The sequence below is a fragment of the Solanum tuberosum genome, unplaced genomic scaffold (genome assembly GCF_000226075.1).
Source record: "Solanum tuberosum cultivar DM 1-3 516 R44 unplaced genomic scaffold, SolTub_3.0 scf00459, whole genome shotgun sequence".
Classification (NCBI taxonomy): Eukaryota; Viridiplantae; Streptophyta; class Magnoliopsida; order Solanales; family Solanaceae; genus Solanum; species Solanum tuberosum.
In genome coordinates this window covers 215,621-228,935 of record NW_006239376.1, presented here as the reverse complement: position 1 = coordinate 228,935, position 13,315 = coordinate 215,621, and positions in this window count along the sequence as shown.

The following is a 13,315-nucleotide window of genomic DNA, read 5'->3' as shown; positions in this document are numbered from 1 at the left end:
GGGTTTAGATTTGAGAAAGAAGTAAAATCATGGGTCATATGGGAATTTGTTCAAAAACCATAACAATTACATGAATTCATCCTCAAATATTCATATATAATCATAATTAACCATTATAGATCAATGGAATCGATTTTAGAAAGAGACCCACGAATTTGATTGAAAACCTAGAAATTGGGGATCCTTGAAAACTTAGTTGAAAGGGCTTCTTGGTGATAGCTAACCAAGAATAAAGGACTCCCATACCTTAGCCTTAGAATCCCACAAATTTTGTGATGAAAAGCTTCCATCTCCTTTCCCTAGCTGATCTCCTTCTATGTTCTTCAATGGAGGTTTTTTAGAGAGAAGATTTTTTGGGAGGGAAAAGGAGTTGGGCTTTTATTTGGGTCTTGGAATAATTGATTTAATTGGCTGAGTTTTGGGGTTAAAATGACTTAAATAGGGATCCTAGGCTTGTGAAAAATGAGATATCCTTGAGTTAAAATGATTGGGAAAAGACCCAATAAGTTACTTGCTGGGAACTGCCGAAATGGCATCACTGAAGCCTTCACGGACCGTGATCATCACCACGGGTCGTGAAGATTTTCAGCCTGACAGTGTTTCACTATTTCGGGATTAACTTTTTACTCCGAGATCAGAATTTGGCAAACTCAGTGGCGTTGGAAAAAGGACTCAGAGACGTTTAATTCTATAGGTCATGGAAAACCTAATTCGTTATGAGCTAAGAACTATGACCATTTGAAGTTGACCCTATACTCTAAGTCTAATGGAAAGCCCTTCACGTGAGGCTCCATGAGCCGTGGTGCCTCTCGTGGTCATGATACAGTATTTAGGAAACCTCCCCCTTAACCCCTGAAAATCTAAGGCACCACCACGAGCCTTCCCACGAGCTGTGGTCATCACCACGAGCCGTGAAGTGGCTCTTGTGGAGGGGCTGTTTTTGGGCAGCCTTTGTTTAGCCACTGCCTAGCCTACCACGAGCCACACCATGAGCCATGGTCCTCACCACGAGCCATGATGGTGGTCGTGGAATGTGAGGCAGTGTCAATGAAAGAGTGGACGGCCCTAGTCCTCTTCCTTGGCTCTAACCCTCAAACTTAGCCCTCGCTTAGTCTACTAGTTTCCGGACGTCATGGTCGTTTCTTGACGTTTGACTTCTAAAATTACCAAACTAGCTTCAATAGCCATTTTTCATCATTTAAACAAGTTTTCAACTATAAAATAACATGTGAGTCTCTAGTTCAACCTACTAGATTTAGTCGAGCCTTAGCTAGGTCTTACTAGTTCGTACGGGGTGTAACAAAAATCAATCCTCAGATCCCCGAACTACGATTCACCAGCACGCCATGTGGGTCCACCCACAGGACGTGGTCGTGGGGTGGTTGGTTAGGCCTGATACTACCTTTTGGAAATTACACATAAGGGCATTATAGGGTTTTTCAATTTTAGTTAATATTAAGTGACGTCGTTTTACACTTAATTAGACTAACTGTATAAGGTTTTTGAGCTCCTAAATTAAGTCATATTCCTCATGATTCCAAATCCCAAAAATAAAGACCTAAACCCTCTCCAAAATTCTCTCTCTAGAACTTGAAGGAAGAAAAAGAAGAAGAGGAAGAAAGTGGAAGCTAGGGTTGAAGGAGCAAGCTTTTCTACTCAAATTTGTTGGGAATTCAGAGCTAAGGTATGGTAGTCCTTCATCCATGGATAGTATTCATCCATGGAGTCCCTCCAAACTCAATTTCAAAATTAGTAATTCCCCAAAATCTGGGGTTTGACTCCAAGTCATGGATTCCTTTCAAAAACAATTATAATGATTTCATTACTTTATATTATGATTGAATTAATGTTTTTTTATGGTTTTATGATGAAATCCATGAAATCCCCTTATTCCCAATTTATGACCTTATGATGTGGGTGAATTGATGAAAGAATAATATTATAAGATTATGCTTGTAGTAATTGAGCTATTTGAATTATGTTATCATCCATGTGTAATGTAGTAATTCTATATATGTTGATGGAAATATATTGTATGGTCCTTGAAGGGCAAAGTATGTGAATTATGCATGATTATGAGATTTATGTATATCCTTTCAGAACACTTTCAGAGTAAAATAATTATGATTATGATCTAGTTGTTGTGTTGTTAGAAGATTATCCTCATGTACACACATATGTATGATTATGATATGATGTGAAAGGTTTTCTCACAATATGATGATTCGAAGGGTGAAAGGTGATTCTCACCTATTGAATATATAAGTTATAGTAGAAGTTATGTTGGATTGAGTGTCAAGACATTCTTCCATGATTATGAACTAAATTCAAAACTCAATATGAACTTCGTGAGAATTAATGCTTAGAACCGACTGGATATTGTCAATGAGATGGAAACTCCTCCATTAGTAGAGGGCGGGTTTCTTGAAGAGGTCTCATGAGATCGAAGCTCTTCCGTTAGTTGAGGGCGGGTTTCTAGTAGCAGTCTCTTTATCCCATAAACTATATACCCTCATACGTCTTTAGCTAGTGGATCCACCAAAGCTAAAAGAATGGCTCTACCTTAGGCAAGTAGGACAACCCCTTTTCGGTGTGGGGTAGACACCGGATTCCATGATAAGCTCACATCGTCTTTGTCGGTTAAGGCTTATCCCACAATGATAGTATGAACAAGAATATGAAATATGAACTATAGTTACTCAAGAAGATTTACTTAAGTATGGGCTATATTATGGGATCTTATTCATGCATTGCACAAGTATGCTTTGAGGGTATTTATGGTAGGTTCCTCTTATGATATGATGATCTATGAGTTGATTATGCCTATGACTTATGTATTTCCATTTTCTTCTAAACGAAGCTTTGACTTAGTAAATTGCATGCATTCAACTAAAATGTCTGTTTTAGCATGTTTTCTAGGTTTTTATGCATGGCTATCATACTTAGTGCATTTTTGTACTAACCTATATTTTCCTACATTTTTCACAAGTGTAGGGTCCGGTTTTTTAGGCGGTCATCATTTGGTTCAAGCTTGGATTCGACTATTCTCCTAGCTTGTGGTGAGTCCTCATGATTTGAGGACGGATGTGCCACTTGTAGTTTCATATCTAGTATTTCATTTTTCGGACTATGTTGTATGGGTTGTGTCCCTTTTCATTCAAACTATTGTAATAAATGGCTATATTGAGAAAAGTCTAGACGTCTGCTTTCCTTTATAAAGATTTTGGTCTTGAAATGCATTTTTACTCTTTATTGTTCTATGTTTATGTTATGATATGCTAAGTGTCTTACATGGTGCCTTTTGGGGTTCTATGTGCCTTGTTATGTCTACAGGGTACCCTTGAGTCATGACAGTTTACCTCTCATTTCTAGAAATCTTTTCATAAAGGTGTTGGTACTCAAGTAAATCTCAGTACAACATTTCATCCACAGACGAATGGTCAGGCAGAGCATACCATCTAGACCTTAGAGGTTATGTTGAGAACTTGCGTGATCAATTTCAGGGGTAGTTGGGATGATCATGTAACGACTCGCAAAATGATAGGTTGAACTAGAGCCTCATCGTGTGAGTTAGTGTAAACTTAAGTGAATGTCTAGGCTGTTTTAGAATGTAATTGAGCAAGCACGAAGTCCAGGGTGCGAGTAAAGACCTATGCTAGAAAGATAGAGTGAAAGAAACCTTGTTCTTTGATGTACCTTTTGGCGATGGTATTACTTGATCGCCCATGTGACTTGACGATGTGCCAAAGTACACTTGGGGTCACCTAGTGGGATGTCCCTTAGGCCTAGGTTCTGGAACAAAGGGCGAGCTAAGTCGTAGCTCGCCAACCAGGTTGCCAAATCGCCCATTAGCCCCCTTCATCGCCTAGTGAACTACCCCTTTTGTGAGCCTACTGGAAAAATGGGCAAGCCAATGGTGAACTTGGCGAGTTGCCTACTGCCCTTGGCGAGCAATGAAGTCCAAAGGGAGAGCTTAGTCGGGTAGGGTGCATAATTTTAAGTTTAAACTTTGTGGGTCCTTAGTTCTTTTCCAAAGATGGGTCCTCATTATTATATTCCTTTCCTGGTAACTATATAACCCTTTTTGACTTGAATTCTTTCAATTAAGTAACTCCAAATATAATTAAAAGAAGACCCATCTACTCTCAAATATTTCTCTCTCTAAAACTCAAGGAAGAAGAAGGGGGCCATTGAAGCTAGGGTTTGTGGATTCAAGATGTTTCTTCCTCAAATTTTGTGGGGATTCAATAAAAAGGTATGGTAGTCTTCATCCTTGTCTAACTTTTCATTCAAGGAGCCAATTCCAAGGTGATTTCAAGTTCATAAATAACCTAGGGTTTTACTCAATCTCATGGGATCTTTCATCAAACGTTTTCAAATGGTTTCAAATGTCAAATTATGATTGTATTAGTGTTTAATTGATGATTTATGATGAAAATACTCTATGAACCCATGAATTCTCTCAATTTCTAATTTGTGCCCTTATGAAGTGGGTTTGATTTTTATGAAAGCTTATGAATGGAATATGTCTAAATTGCTTTGGGTTATTGAATTGTATCATTGTCTATGCCTTAATTATGGTAAATTGTTGGTGGAGTTGATGATTTGTGATCATGGTCTTTAAAGGGCAAGTTATGACCAAATTACTTGTTGTTGTAGAATTGGGCTTGAGCTAATAATCCACTTGAAAGGTGGAGGTGTTAAATTGCTATGTATGATTATGAAGTGAAGTATATGTGTGTGATTACTATGGAGGTATTATGATCATGTTTAGAAGGAAATTGTATGAATGATGATGATTATGTGAAAGGTTTTTCTCGCATGCTCACACACACTCATGAATGAATAAGGAATGAAGTTCTATGATTATGTTAATGATGAAGTACTATTTGAAAGGCTATTCTCAATTGTACTCTAATGAATGATAATGACTTTTTGTGAAAGGACTTTCTCACAATAAGGGGATTCTTAGGTGAAAGGCTATTCTCATACTTGAATCTATGAGCTCTCCAATGAATGAATGTTGGGTTTGAGATGGATACTCATCCATGAGTTGAGGCCGGGTATCTAGTAACAATCTCTTATTCCATAATGAACTAATGTAATGAATGTTAAGTACTCCGTGGGAAATAATGTTAACCACTGAGTGGATATGAATTGGGGTGGATGCTCATCCGTGAATTGAGGCGGGGTATCTAGTAGCAACCTCTTGAGATGGATGCTCATCCGTGAGTTGAGGCGGGGTATCTTGTAGCAATCTCCCTATCCCATAACTATGTGCCCACATAGGTCTAGTTAGTGGATCCACATAAGCTATAAAATAGTGGTCCTAGCTTAGGCAAGTAGGAATCCCTAATTCGGTGAGGGTGACACCAGGATTCCATGAATTTCTCACATGGTCTATGTCGGTTAAGGCTTACCCTCACAAAGAATGTTAATGACCTATGGCTTCTTAAGAGTGCACTACTTAGTATGGGTGGTGGTATGGGATGCCATCTATGCATTGCACAAGTAGGCTTTGAGAGAGGTTGTGGTGTGTTTCTTTATAATGTGAAGTGTAATGAATGTACTCTTATGATGATGATAATGATAATATTGTCTTAATGTCTAATGAATGGAGGTGATCTTAATGTAATGAAGCAAATGATGAATGTTGACTTATATGCTTAAATGAGATGATTCACGCTATACTTGGATTGTATTATGAGTTACTTCCTTGTTATGACTTGATGAGTACTAATGTGCCTTGCCTATGGTGACTTCAAATGAGTACTATGTGTGAGTAGTAGTATGGGATTCTACTTGCACATTGCACAAGTATGACTTAGAGTTGTCTTAGGTGATGGTCCTTATGTGATGATATGACTTATGTAATGTTTATGTCTCTTATGTGTGAGTATTGTATGAAGATGGAAAGGTTGAATGGTAAGTTCACTTTTGGTGACTTTAATGTGATACTTTGGTGTGGATGGTAGTATGGGACGCTTTTCGTACATTGCACAAGGTATAGCATGAGGGTTACTTGAGGTGAAGGCTTAATGTGAAGGTAATGGGTTATATGTTGATTATGTTTCTAATGTGGTTAGATGACTTGTATTTTGATTATGCCTTGTATTATGCCTCTTATGCTTATGTTCATGAAGGTTTTATCAAAATGACATATATCATGACTTTCAAAACAAAATGTTCGTTTTAAGCATGTTTTTGCATGGCTATCATACTTAGTACTTAATTGTGCTAACCCATGTTTCTTTACCTTTATGAAGTGTAGGGATTGGTACTCAATTTGCTTATCTCTAGTTGAAGCTTGGATTGAGATTCTTCCAAGACTTGGTATGTCCTCAAGGACTTGAGGACAAGAACTCTTATGTTTCATTTCTTTTCATGCAATAGACAATGTTAGTCTTTTCGATTGTAAAGGGGTCGTGACCCTATTTTGTTTCAAGTATTGTTTAGATGGCCATGTGAGACTTTAGACTTCCGCTTGCTTTTAAATGTTGGATTGTTGGATTTATAAAGAAAAGTTTTAAATTCCGCACTATTTCTAAGTATCTTATGTTATGAATGCTATGAGGCTTGTATAAGACCCCCCTTCAGGGTCGAGTATGTTGTGTCGCTTCTAGGGTGTTGACTCGGGTCGTGACAGATCACCTACCTCTCATAGGGTTCGACTATAAGAATAGATTCCATTCCAGTATTCAGATGGCCCCCGTCTGAGGAACTATATGGGCGTAGATACAGATCCCTGATTGGTTGGTTTGAAATAGGTGAAGCAGATTTGTGCTACAGCGGATTATTCAGCGTCGTTAGTTGGAATCGCTGATCAACTCGGCGATTCGCCCTTTGGTGTAGTTCATCGCCGTCTTGCACCAGCCTTGAGCATCGTCGTGCTCTGGGTCATTGGGCGACATGGTTCTGCTTCGCAGAACTTCTCAGCGATGCGCCGACTGCTTCATTTTTCCAACGACATTATCCTTTCCTTAAGGGCTCAGCACATTGGAACAAAAGGCGAAGTAAGACCCTTCGACGACTACCCAAGTGGACTCAGCGATCCTCAGGTTTTCATTTCTTCGTTCTTTTCAGCCCTTTCATTATTTTTTGTGACGTAGTGTCCATGCTTTCCTTCAAACTTCAAATACCTGAAACTTAAGGGTTTTCGTTAGATATTGAGATAAAATATGCATTTGAGGACACAATTTCTACTAAAATATTGCCCTAAATGAGTCCAATTTGTGGACTCATGAACAATACAGGCAAGCCTATGGGTAGAATAATACATGTGTTTATCTTTGACAGTCTGAGAGTTTATTTTGATTCCTTAATTCTTAAATTCTGATGAGCTTTGTGTGGGCATGGAATCATTCTTAATGGAAGGGCATTCAAATACTTTTGATGAGCTTGAATTTGCATTTGAAGCACGCATTGTGAGCTTGATTTCTATTTGATGAAGACGACTTACAGTTTGAAACTTGTAGTACACAATTGAACATTGCATGGGTAGATTGAACCTCGTGTGCATTCATGTTGAGTCTTGAGAAACACTATTTGTAGACATCTCTATTGAACTGATTGATCTTGTGTTTTACTTGAGGACAAGCAAAAAATTAAGTTGGGGGTGTTGATGTGTTGGGGATTTCAACTCATCTCGGGCTTAAAATTCAATGTTTCAGTGTCCTCAATGTCTATTTTATGCTCTAAACTGATGTTAAAATTTTAATTTGCAGCAACGAAGTCAAAAGAGCAAGGCATGGGCATTACCGGGCAAAAAAAGTGAAAAGGTGGAGAAGCCGAAGAAAAGCAAGGCTCGTACTCACCAAAGCCACTCGCCAAGTCTCCGAGTGGACATTCAACTTGCCAAAAGTTCCACTAGGAAAGCCCATGGACAAGATCAACTTGGCGAGCAAATTGATGGTTTGGCGACGCACCGAACGGATGGGCTGTGTCGACTTTTATCACCTAAAGTTATAGAAGAGTCAAGCAAAGAAGCCAATGGAAAGTAGCACTCGGCGCATCGCCGACTAGGTCGGCAAAACCTGACTTATTTCGCCAAGTGACTCCGAAGTTGAAATTTTGGCAACGTATAAATGCAATTTTCAAACAAGATAATGAGTTCCCACATTGTCCAGTTTTGGGTTTTGATCCTTAACATTCTAAACATTGTTCTTACACTTTTTCAGTAGAGATTTAGGGTTGGTTTGATTTTTAACTTCAATTTGAGAATTTTGAGAGTTGCGGATTGTTGCCCAATCTAATGGAAAACATAGTTGGTAACAATTTCTTGCTCTGTATGATGTTTGGCTAAAAACCCCTATTCTTGGGGGTGTGATTATATAGTTGAATGTTTCAATTAGCTTATGGGTGTTAGTATTTACTGATTTTATTATTGATTTGAAGTGGGTTCAATTAATAGTTTGAGTTTTATTGATGAATTCTAGTTTCAAATACAATTCTCGTTTAGCATTCTAAGCTTGCTTGAGAAAAAACTATTCGAGTTAGAACTGTTAGTTGATGATTATAGTGATTGGGTTATTGTAGACATAGTTTGAGAAAGTGGGTCTAAATGCAATCCTACTAATCAAGCTTGAAAAAGTAGATTGATTGAGGTATTGTGTTGTTTTTATGTGTTTTACTTGTCTAGGTTTCAAACAACTCTATTGATTCATGATAGTTGATTGAGAAATAACTATTGCACCTAAGGCCTAGCCTACCCACTGAAGTTCAACGACTTTTAGTAAATAATAATCACCCATTTAGCGAAATTATCATTCAACTTATCACACTCCCAAGAACCCCTCTATAATTATTTACTCCCAGTTATTTGTAGTTGTTAATTGTTAACCAAAATCCCCCCATTTGACATTAATTGTCAAAACCTGTCATTTACTTTATTTGTTGTGAAGATGTCTACTACTACAAATGATTAGAACACCATTTCACTTCGAAATTGAATTCTTTACCGTAACTTCCTGTGGGATCGACCCCAACTCTTACTTGGATTTATACTTGTTAGTTACCGCCTACACTTACAATCGAATGAAGTGTAGTTGAGCGTTATCACTTGCATTGACTTCATTGTAACTTATGTTCTCTATCATATTATTTTATTATTTAGCTTCGTAATTTCATGTAATATAAAGTCTTTTTTGCATGATTTAATGACTCTAATGCATTGCTATCATACTTGGTACATTCTATGTACTAATGCATACTCATCCCTACATTGTTTCACAAAATGTAGGATCTAACACTCCTACCTCTCATACTCGTGGCTAGTAGGTAGTTTATAGTTTTTTAAGATTGGTGAGTCCTCATGTTACGAGGACTGAAACGCTTTATTACTTTATGTCTTTAATCTCATATGTTGTATAGGTTACATCCCCATGTCTGTTGATGTAATAGATGACTTTGAGACTATTTAGACTTCCGCTACATTTTTTCAAACTCATATAATGTAAACCTATATTTTGAACACCTTAATTCTATTATAATGTATGATGTATGCTAAGTGGCTTGTGTAGGGCATTTCGGGGCCCTATACACAATGTCACGTCTAGGGTGTAATTTGGGTTGTCACAAACTTGATATTTAGAGAACAAAAATTTAGAAGGGTCCAAGGAAGACTCCAAGCCCCGTCGAGTAGAGTCATGTTCATGAGTGTGAAGCACACAATATTTACGAATAAGAAGCTGTAAGATGATTAGGAAACTCAACTTCTTTCGTACTCTAAAGACGTGCGATAGAATATAACTTTATATGTCTCTTTCCTAATCACTATTCGATGCTTTTAAGTATATGGCCCATGGAAGAGCATACGTTAGGAGGAATGCAAATGAGAACGTGGAATGAGAAGCTCCTCAAGTTCTGTCCGACCATTTGGTCGAGCTACTGACTAATGCAATGTTTAGGGTTGCTTTGTAAGTGTTGGCTCAGGCCTTGATAACTCAAGCCAATAGGGAGGTTGTGGTTCCTGTGAACCCAAATGTGGGTATTGCGGTGTCTAAAGTGAGGAACTTCACTAGAATGTATCTTCCAGAGTTTCATCGTTCCAAGGTTGAGGAAGATCCTCAAGAGGTAATTGATGAAGTGTATATGGTGTTGATGATCATGGGAGCGAGGACGGTGGAAAAGGCGAAATTGATTGCTTATAAACTTAAGGGTGTTGCTCAAGTTTTGTTCAACCAATGGAAGGAAGAGAGGGTGCGGGTCCTCTCGATTGGGAAAAGTTTATGGTTGCCTTCCTTGATAGGTTCATTCCTATTAAGATAGGGGAGGAATAGGTACTTGAATTTATCAACCTTCATTAAGTAAACATGAGTGTGAAGGAATATGCATTGAAGTTCTTACAATTGTCTAGATATGATCCTACTATTGTTGTCGATACTAGGGAAAAGATGAGTAAGTTTGTTTCGGGAGTGTCTGAGGTGGTAGTAAAATAATTTAATACCGCCATGATCATCTGTTATATAGAAATTTCTCGTCTAATGGTGCATGCTCAACAAACAGAGTATAAGAAACTTAAGGTAATATCTAGGGCGGTAAAGAATGCCAGGACGGGTGATGATGACTTTTCACATTCACGGTCCAAAGGACATGGTCGTTCTAAGTTTCGACAAAGGTTTCCTAGTCAAGGTTCCTCTAATTCTCCTCCTAAACTCAACAAAGATAGTGTGTCTAACCCTAAACCTCAAGGAGGGAATTATGGTGGATTTTCATTATCTACTTGTGCTAAGTGTGGAAGAAATCACGAGGGTAAATACTTATCCGGTACTGATGGTTGCTTTGGTCGTTGTAAGAGTGGTCATAAGATAAGCTATTGTCCATCAGTTACGGCTAAGGGAATAGACGGTTGGCAAGATCCTTCTAGTTGTTCAAGTTCGGGTGCTACAAAATGAAACTTATTCTATGCACTCCAGACTTGTCATGAGGAAGAGGGCTTTCCCGATATGGTTACTGGTATGTTGGAAGTCTTTCATCTTGATGTTTATTATTTGATTGATCCAGTGCTACCTTGTATTTTATTACCCCATATGTGATTATGAGGTTTGATGTTCTTCCGGATATGTTATTAGACCCATTTTCTGTCTCAACTCCTATTGGTGAATCTATTATGGCTAAGAGAGTCTATAAAAATTGTCCCATCTCCATATCCCATAGAGTTACTCATGTTTATCTTGTAGAGCTTGCTATGTTAGAATTCAATGTTATTTTTTATATGGATTGGTTGCCTTCTTGTTATGCTTCAATTGATTGTAGAACCCGAGTGGTCAAATTTTAGTTTCAAAGTGACCCCATCCTAGAGTGGAAAGGGGGAAATTCTATGCCTAAGTGTCAGTTTGTTTCTTGTCTTAAAGCTAGAAAGATGATTTTTAAGGGCTACTTATATCATCTAGTTAGTGTAAGGGATATGGATTCAAAAGCCCTTACTCTTTGTCGGTCTTTATTGTTAATGAGTTTCTGGAAGTGTTTCCTAATGATCTACCCGGTGATCCTCCTGAAAGGGAAATGAACTTCGATATTGACCTTATCCCAGATACTCAACCTATCTCTATTTCTCCTTCACGCTAGGCTTCGGCAGAACTAAAGGAATTAAAGGAGCAATTAAAATATTTGTTGGATAAGGGTTTCTTCCGACCGAGTATCTCTCCATGGGGTGCTCCAATTTCGTTTGTTCAAAAGAATGATGGTTCACTGCTTATGTGTATTTATTACCATCATTTCAACAAGGTTACTATTATGAACAAATATCCTCATCCAAGGATAGATGAATTGTTTGATCAACTTCAGGGAACAAGTTATTTCTCTAAGATTGACTGTGGTTGGGTTATCACCATTTGAGGGTGAAAGATGATGATGTTTTGAAAATGGCTTTTCAAACTCGGTAAGGTCATTATGAGTATTTGGTGATGTCCTTTGACTTGACTAATACTCCGGCTGCATTTTTTTGATTTAATGAATAGAGTGTTTAGACGATACCTAGTTATGTTTGTGAATATGTTCATTGACGATATCGTGATTTACTCAAGGAGTGAGGATGAGCATATCGATCATTTTAGGATTTTGTTGCAAGTCCCTAATGACCAACAACTCTTTGCAAAGTTTAGTAAGTGAGAGTTTTTGTTAAGATCCGTGGCTTTTTTTGGCCACGTTATTTTTGGAAAGGGTATTGAGTTAGATCCTAAGAGGATAGATGCGGTTAAGAGTTGGCCTAGACCTCTATCCCCATTGGATATTAGAAGTTTCTTTGGTTTGGCTGGTTACTATAGATGGTTTGTTGAAGGGTTTTCTTCAATCGCCTCTCCATTGACGACATTGACCCAAAAATATGTTAAGTTCATATGGTCCGAAGAGTGTGAAAATAGATTTCAAGAATTGAAATATAGGCTTACTTCCGCTCTAGTGTTGACTTTAACTGAAGGAACTGATTGGTATGATGTTTATTGTGATGCTTCAAGAATTGGGTTAGGATGTGTCCTTATGAAAAACAGGAAAGTCATTGCCTATGCTTCAAGGCAACTTAGGATTCATGAAAATAAATATCCTACCCATGACTTAGAAGTAGCGGTGGTTGTGTTTGCTTTAAAGATTTGGAGGCATTACTTGTACGGTGTTCATGTTGATTTGTTTACCGACCACAAAAGTTTGCAATATGTGTTCAAAGAAAAAAGATCGAAATCTTTGCCAATAAAGGTGGCTTGAGTTACTACAGGATTATGACATGAGTGTTCTCTATCATCCCGGCAAAGCAAGTGTGGTAGTGGATGCTCTTAGTCAGTTATCAATGGGTAGTGGTTCTCATGTTGAAGAAGGTAAGAAAGAGTTGGTTAGTGATGTGATTGGTTCACTCAACCAATGGAGGTGTAATGGTTCAGAATCATATTTTGTGTCAGAAGTGAAAACCAAGAAAGGTCTTGACCCGATCTTAATTGAATTGAATGAACTGATGCTTAAGAAGTCATTTGAGGTTTTCTCCCAAGGGGGAGATAGAGTCCTTAGATATCAAGGTCATTTGTTTGTTCCTAATGTAGATGACTTGAGAGAGTAAATCTTATCAGAAACTTGTAGTTCTCGATATTCCATACACTCGGGAGACATGAGGATGTATCGTGACTTGTAGGAGGTCAATTGGTGGAATGGAAAGAAGGAGGATACTATGAAATTTGTGGCTAAGTGTTGTAATTTTCAACGAGTGAAAGTTAAGCATCAAAAGTCGGGAGGTTTATCTCAAGATATTAGTATTACTACTTGGAAGTGGGAAGATGTTAATATGGACTTTATTGTGGGTTAAACCCATACCCGGTGACAACATGATTCGATT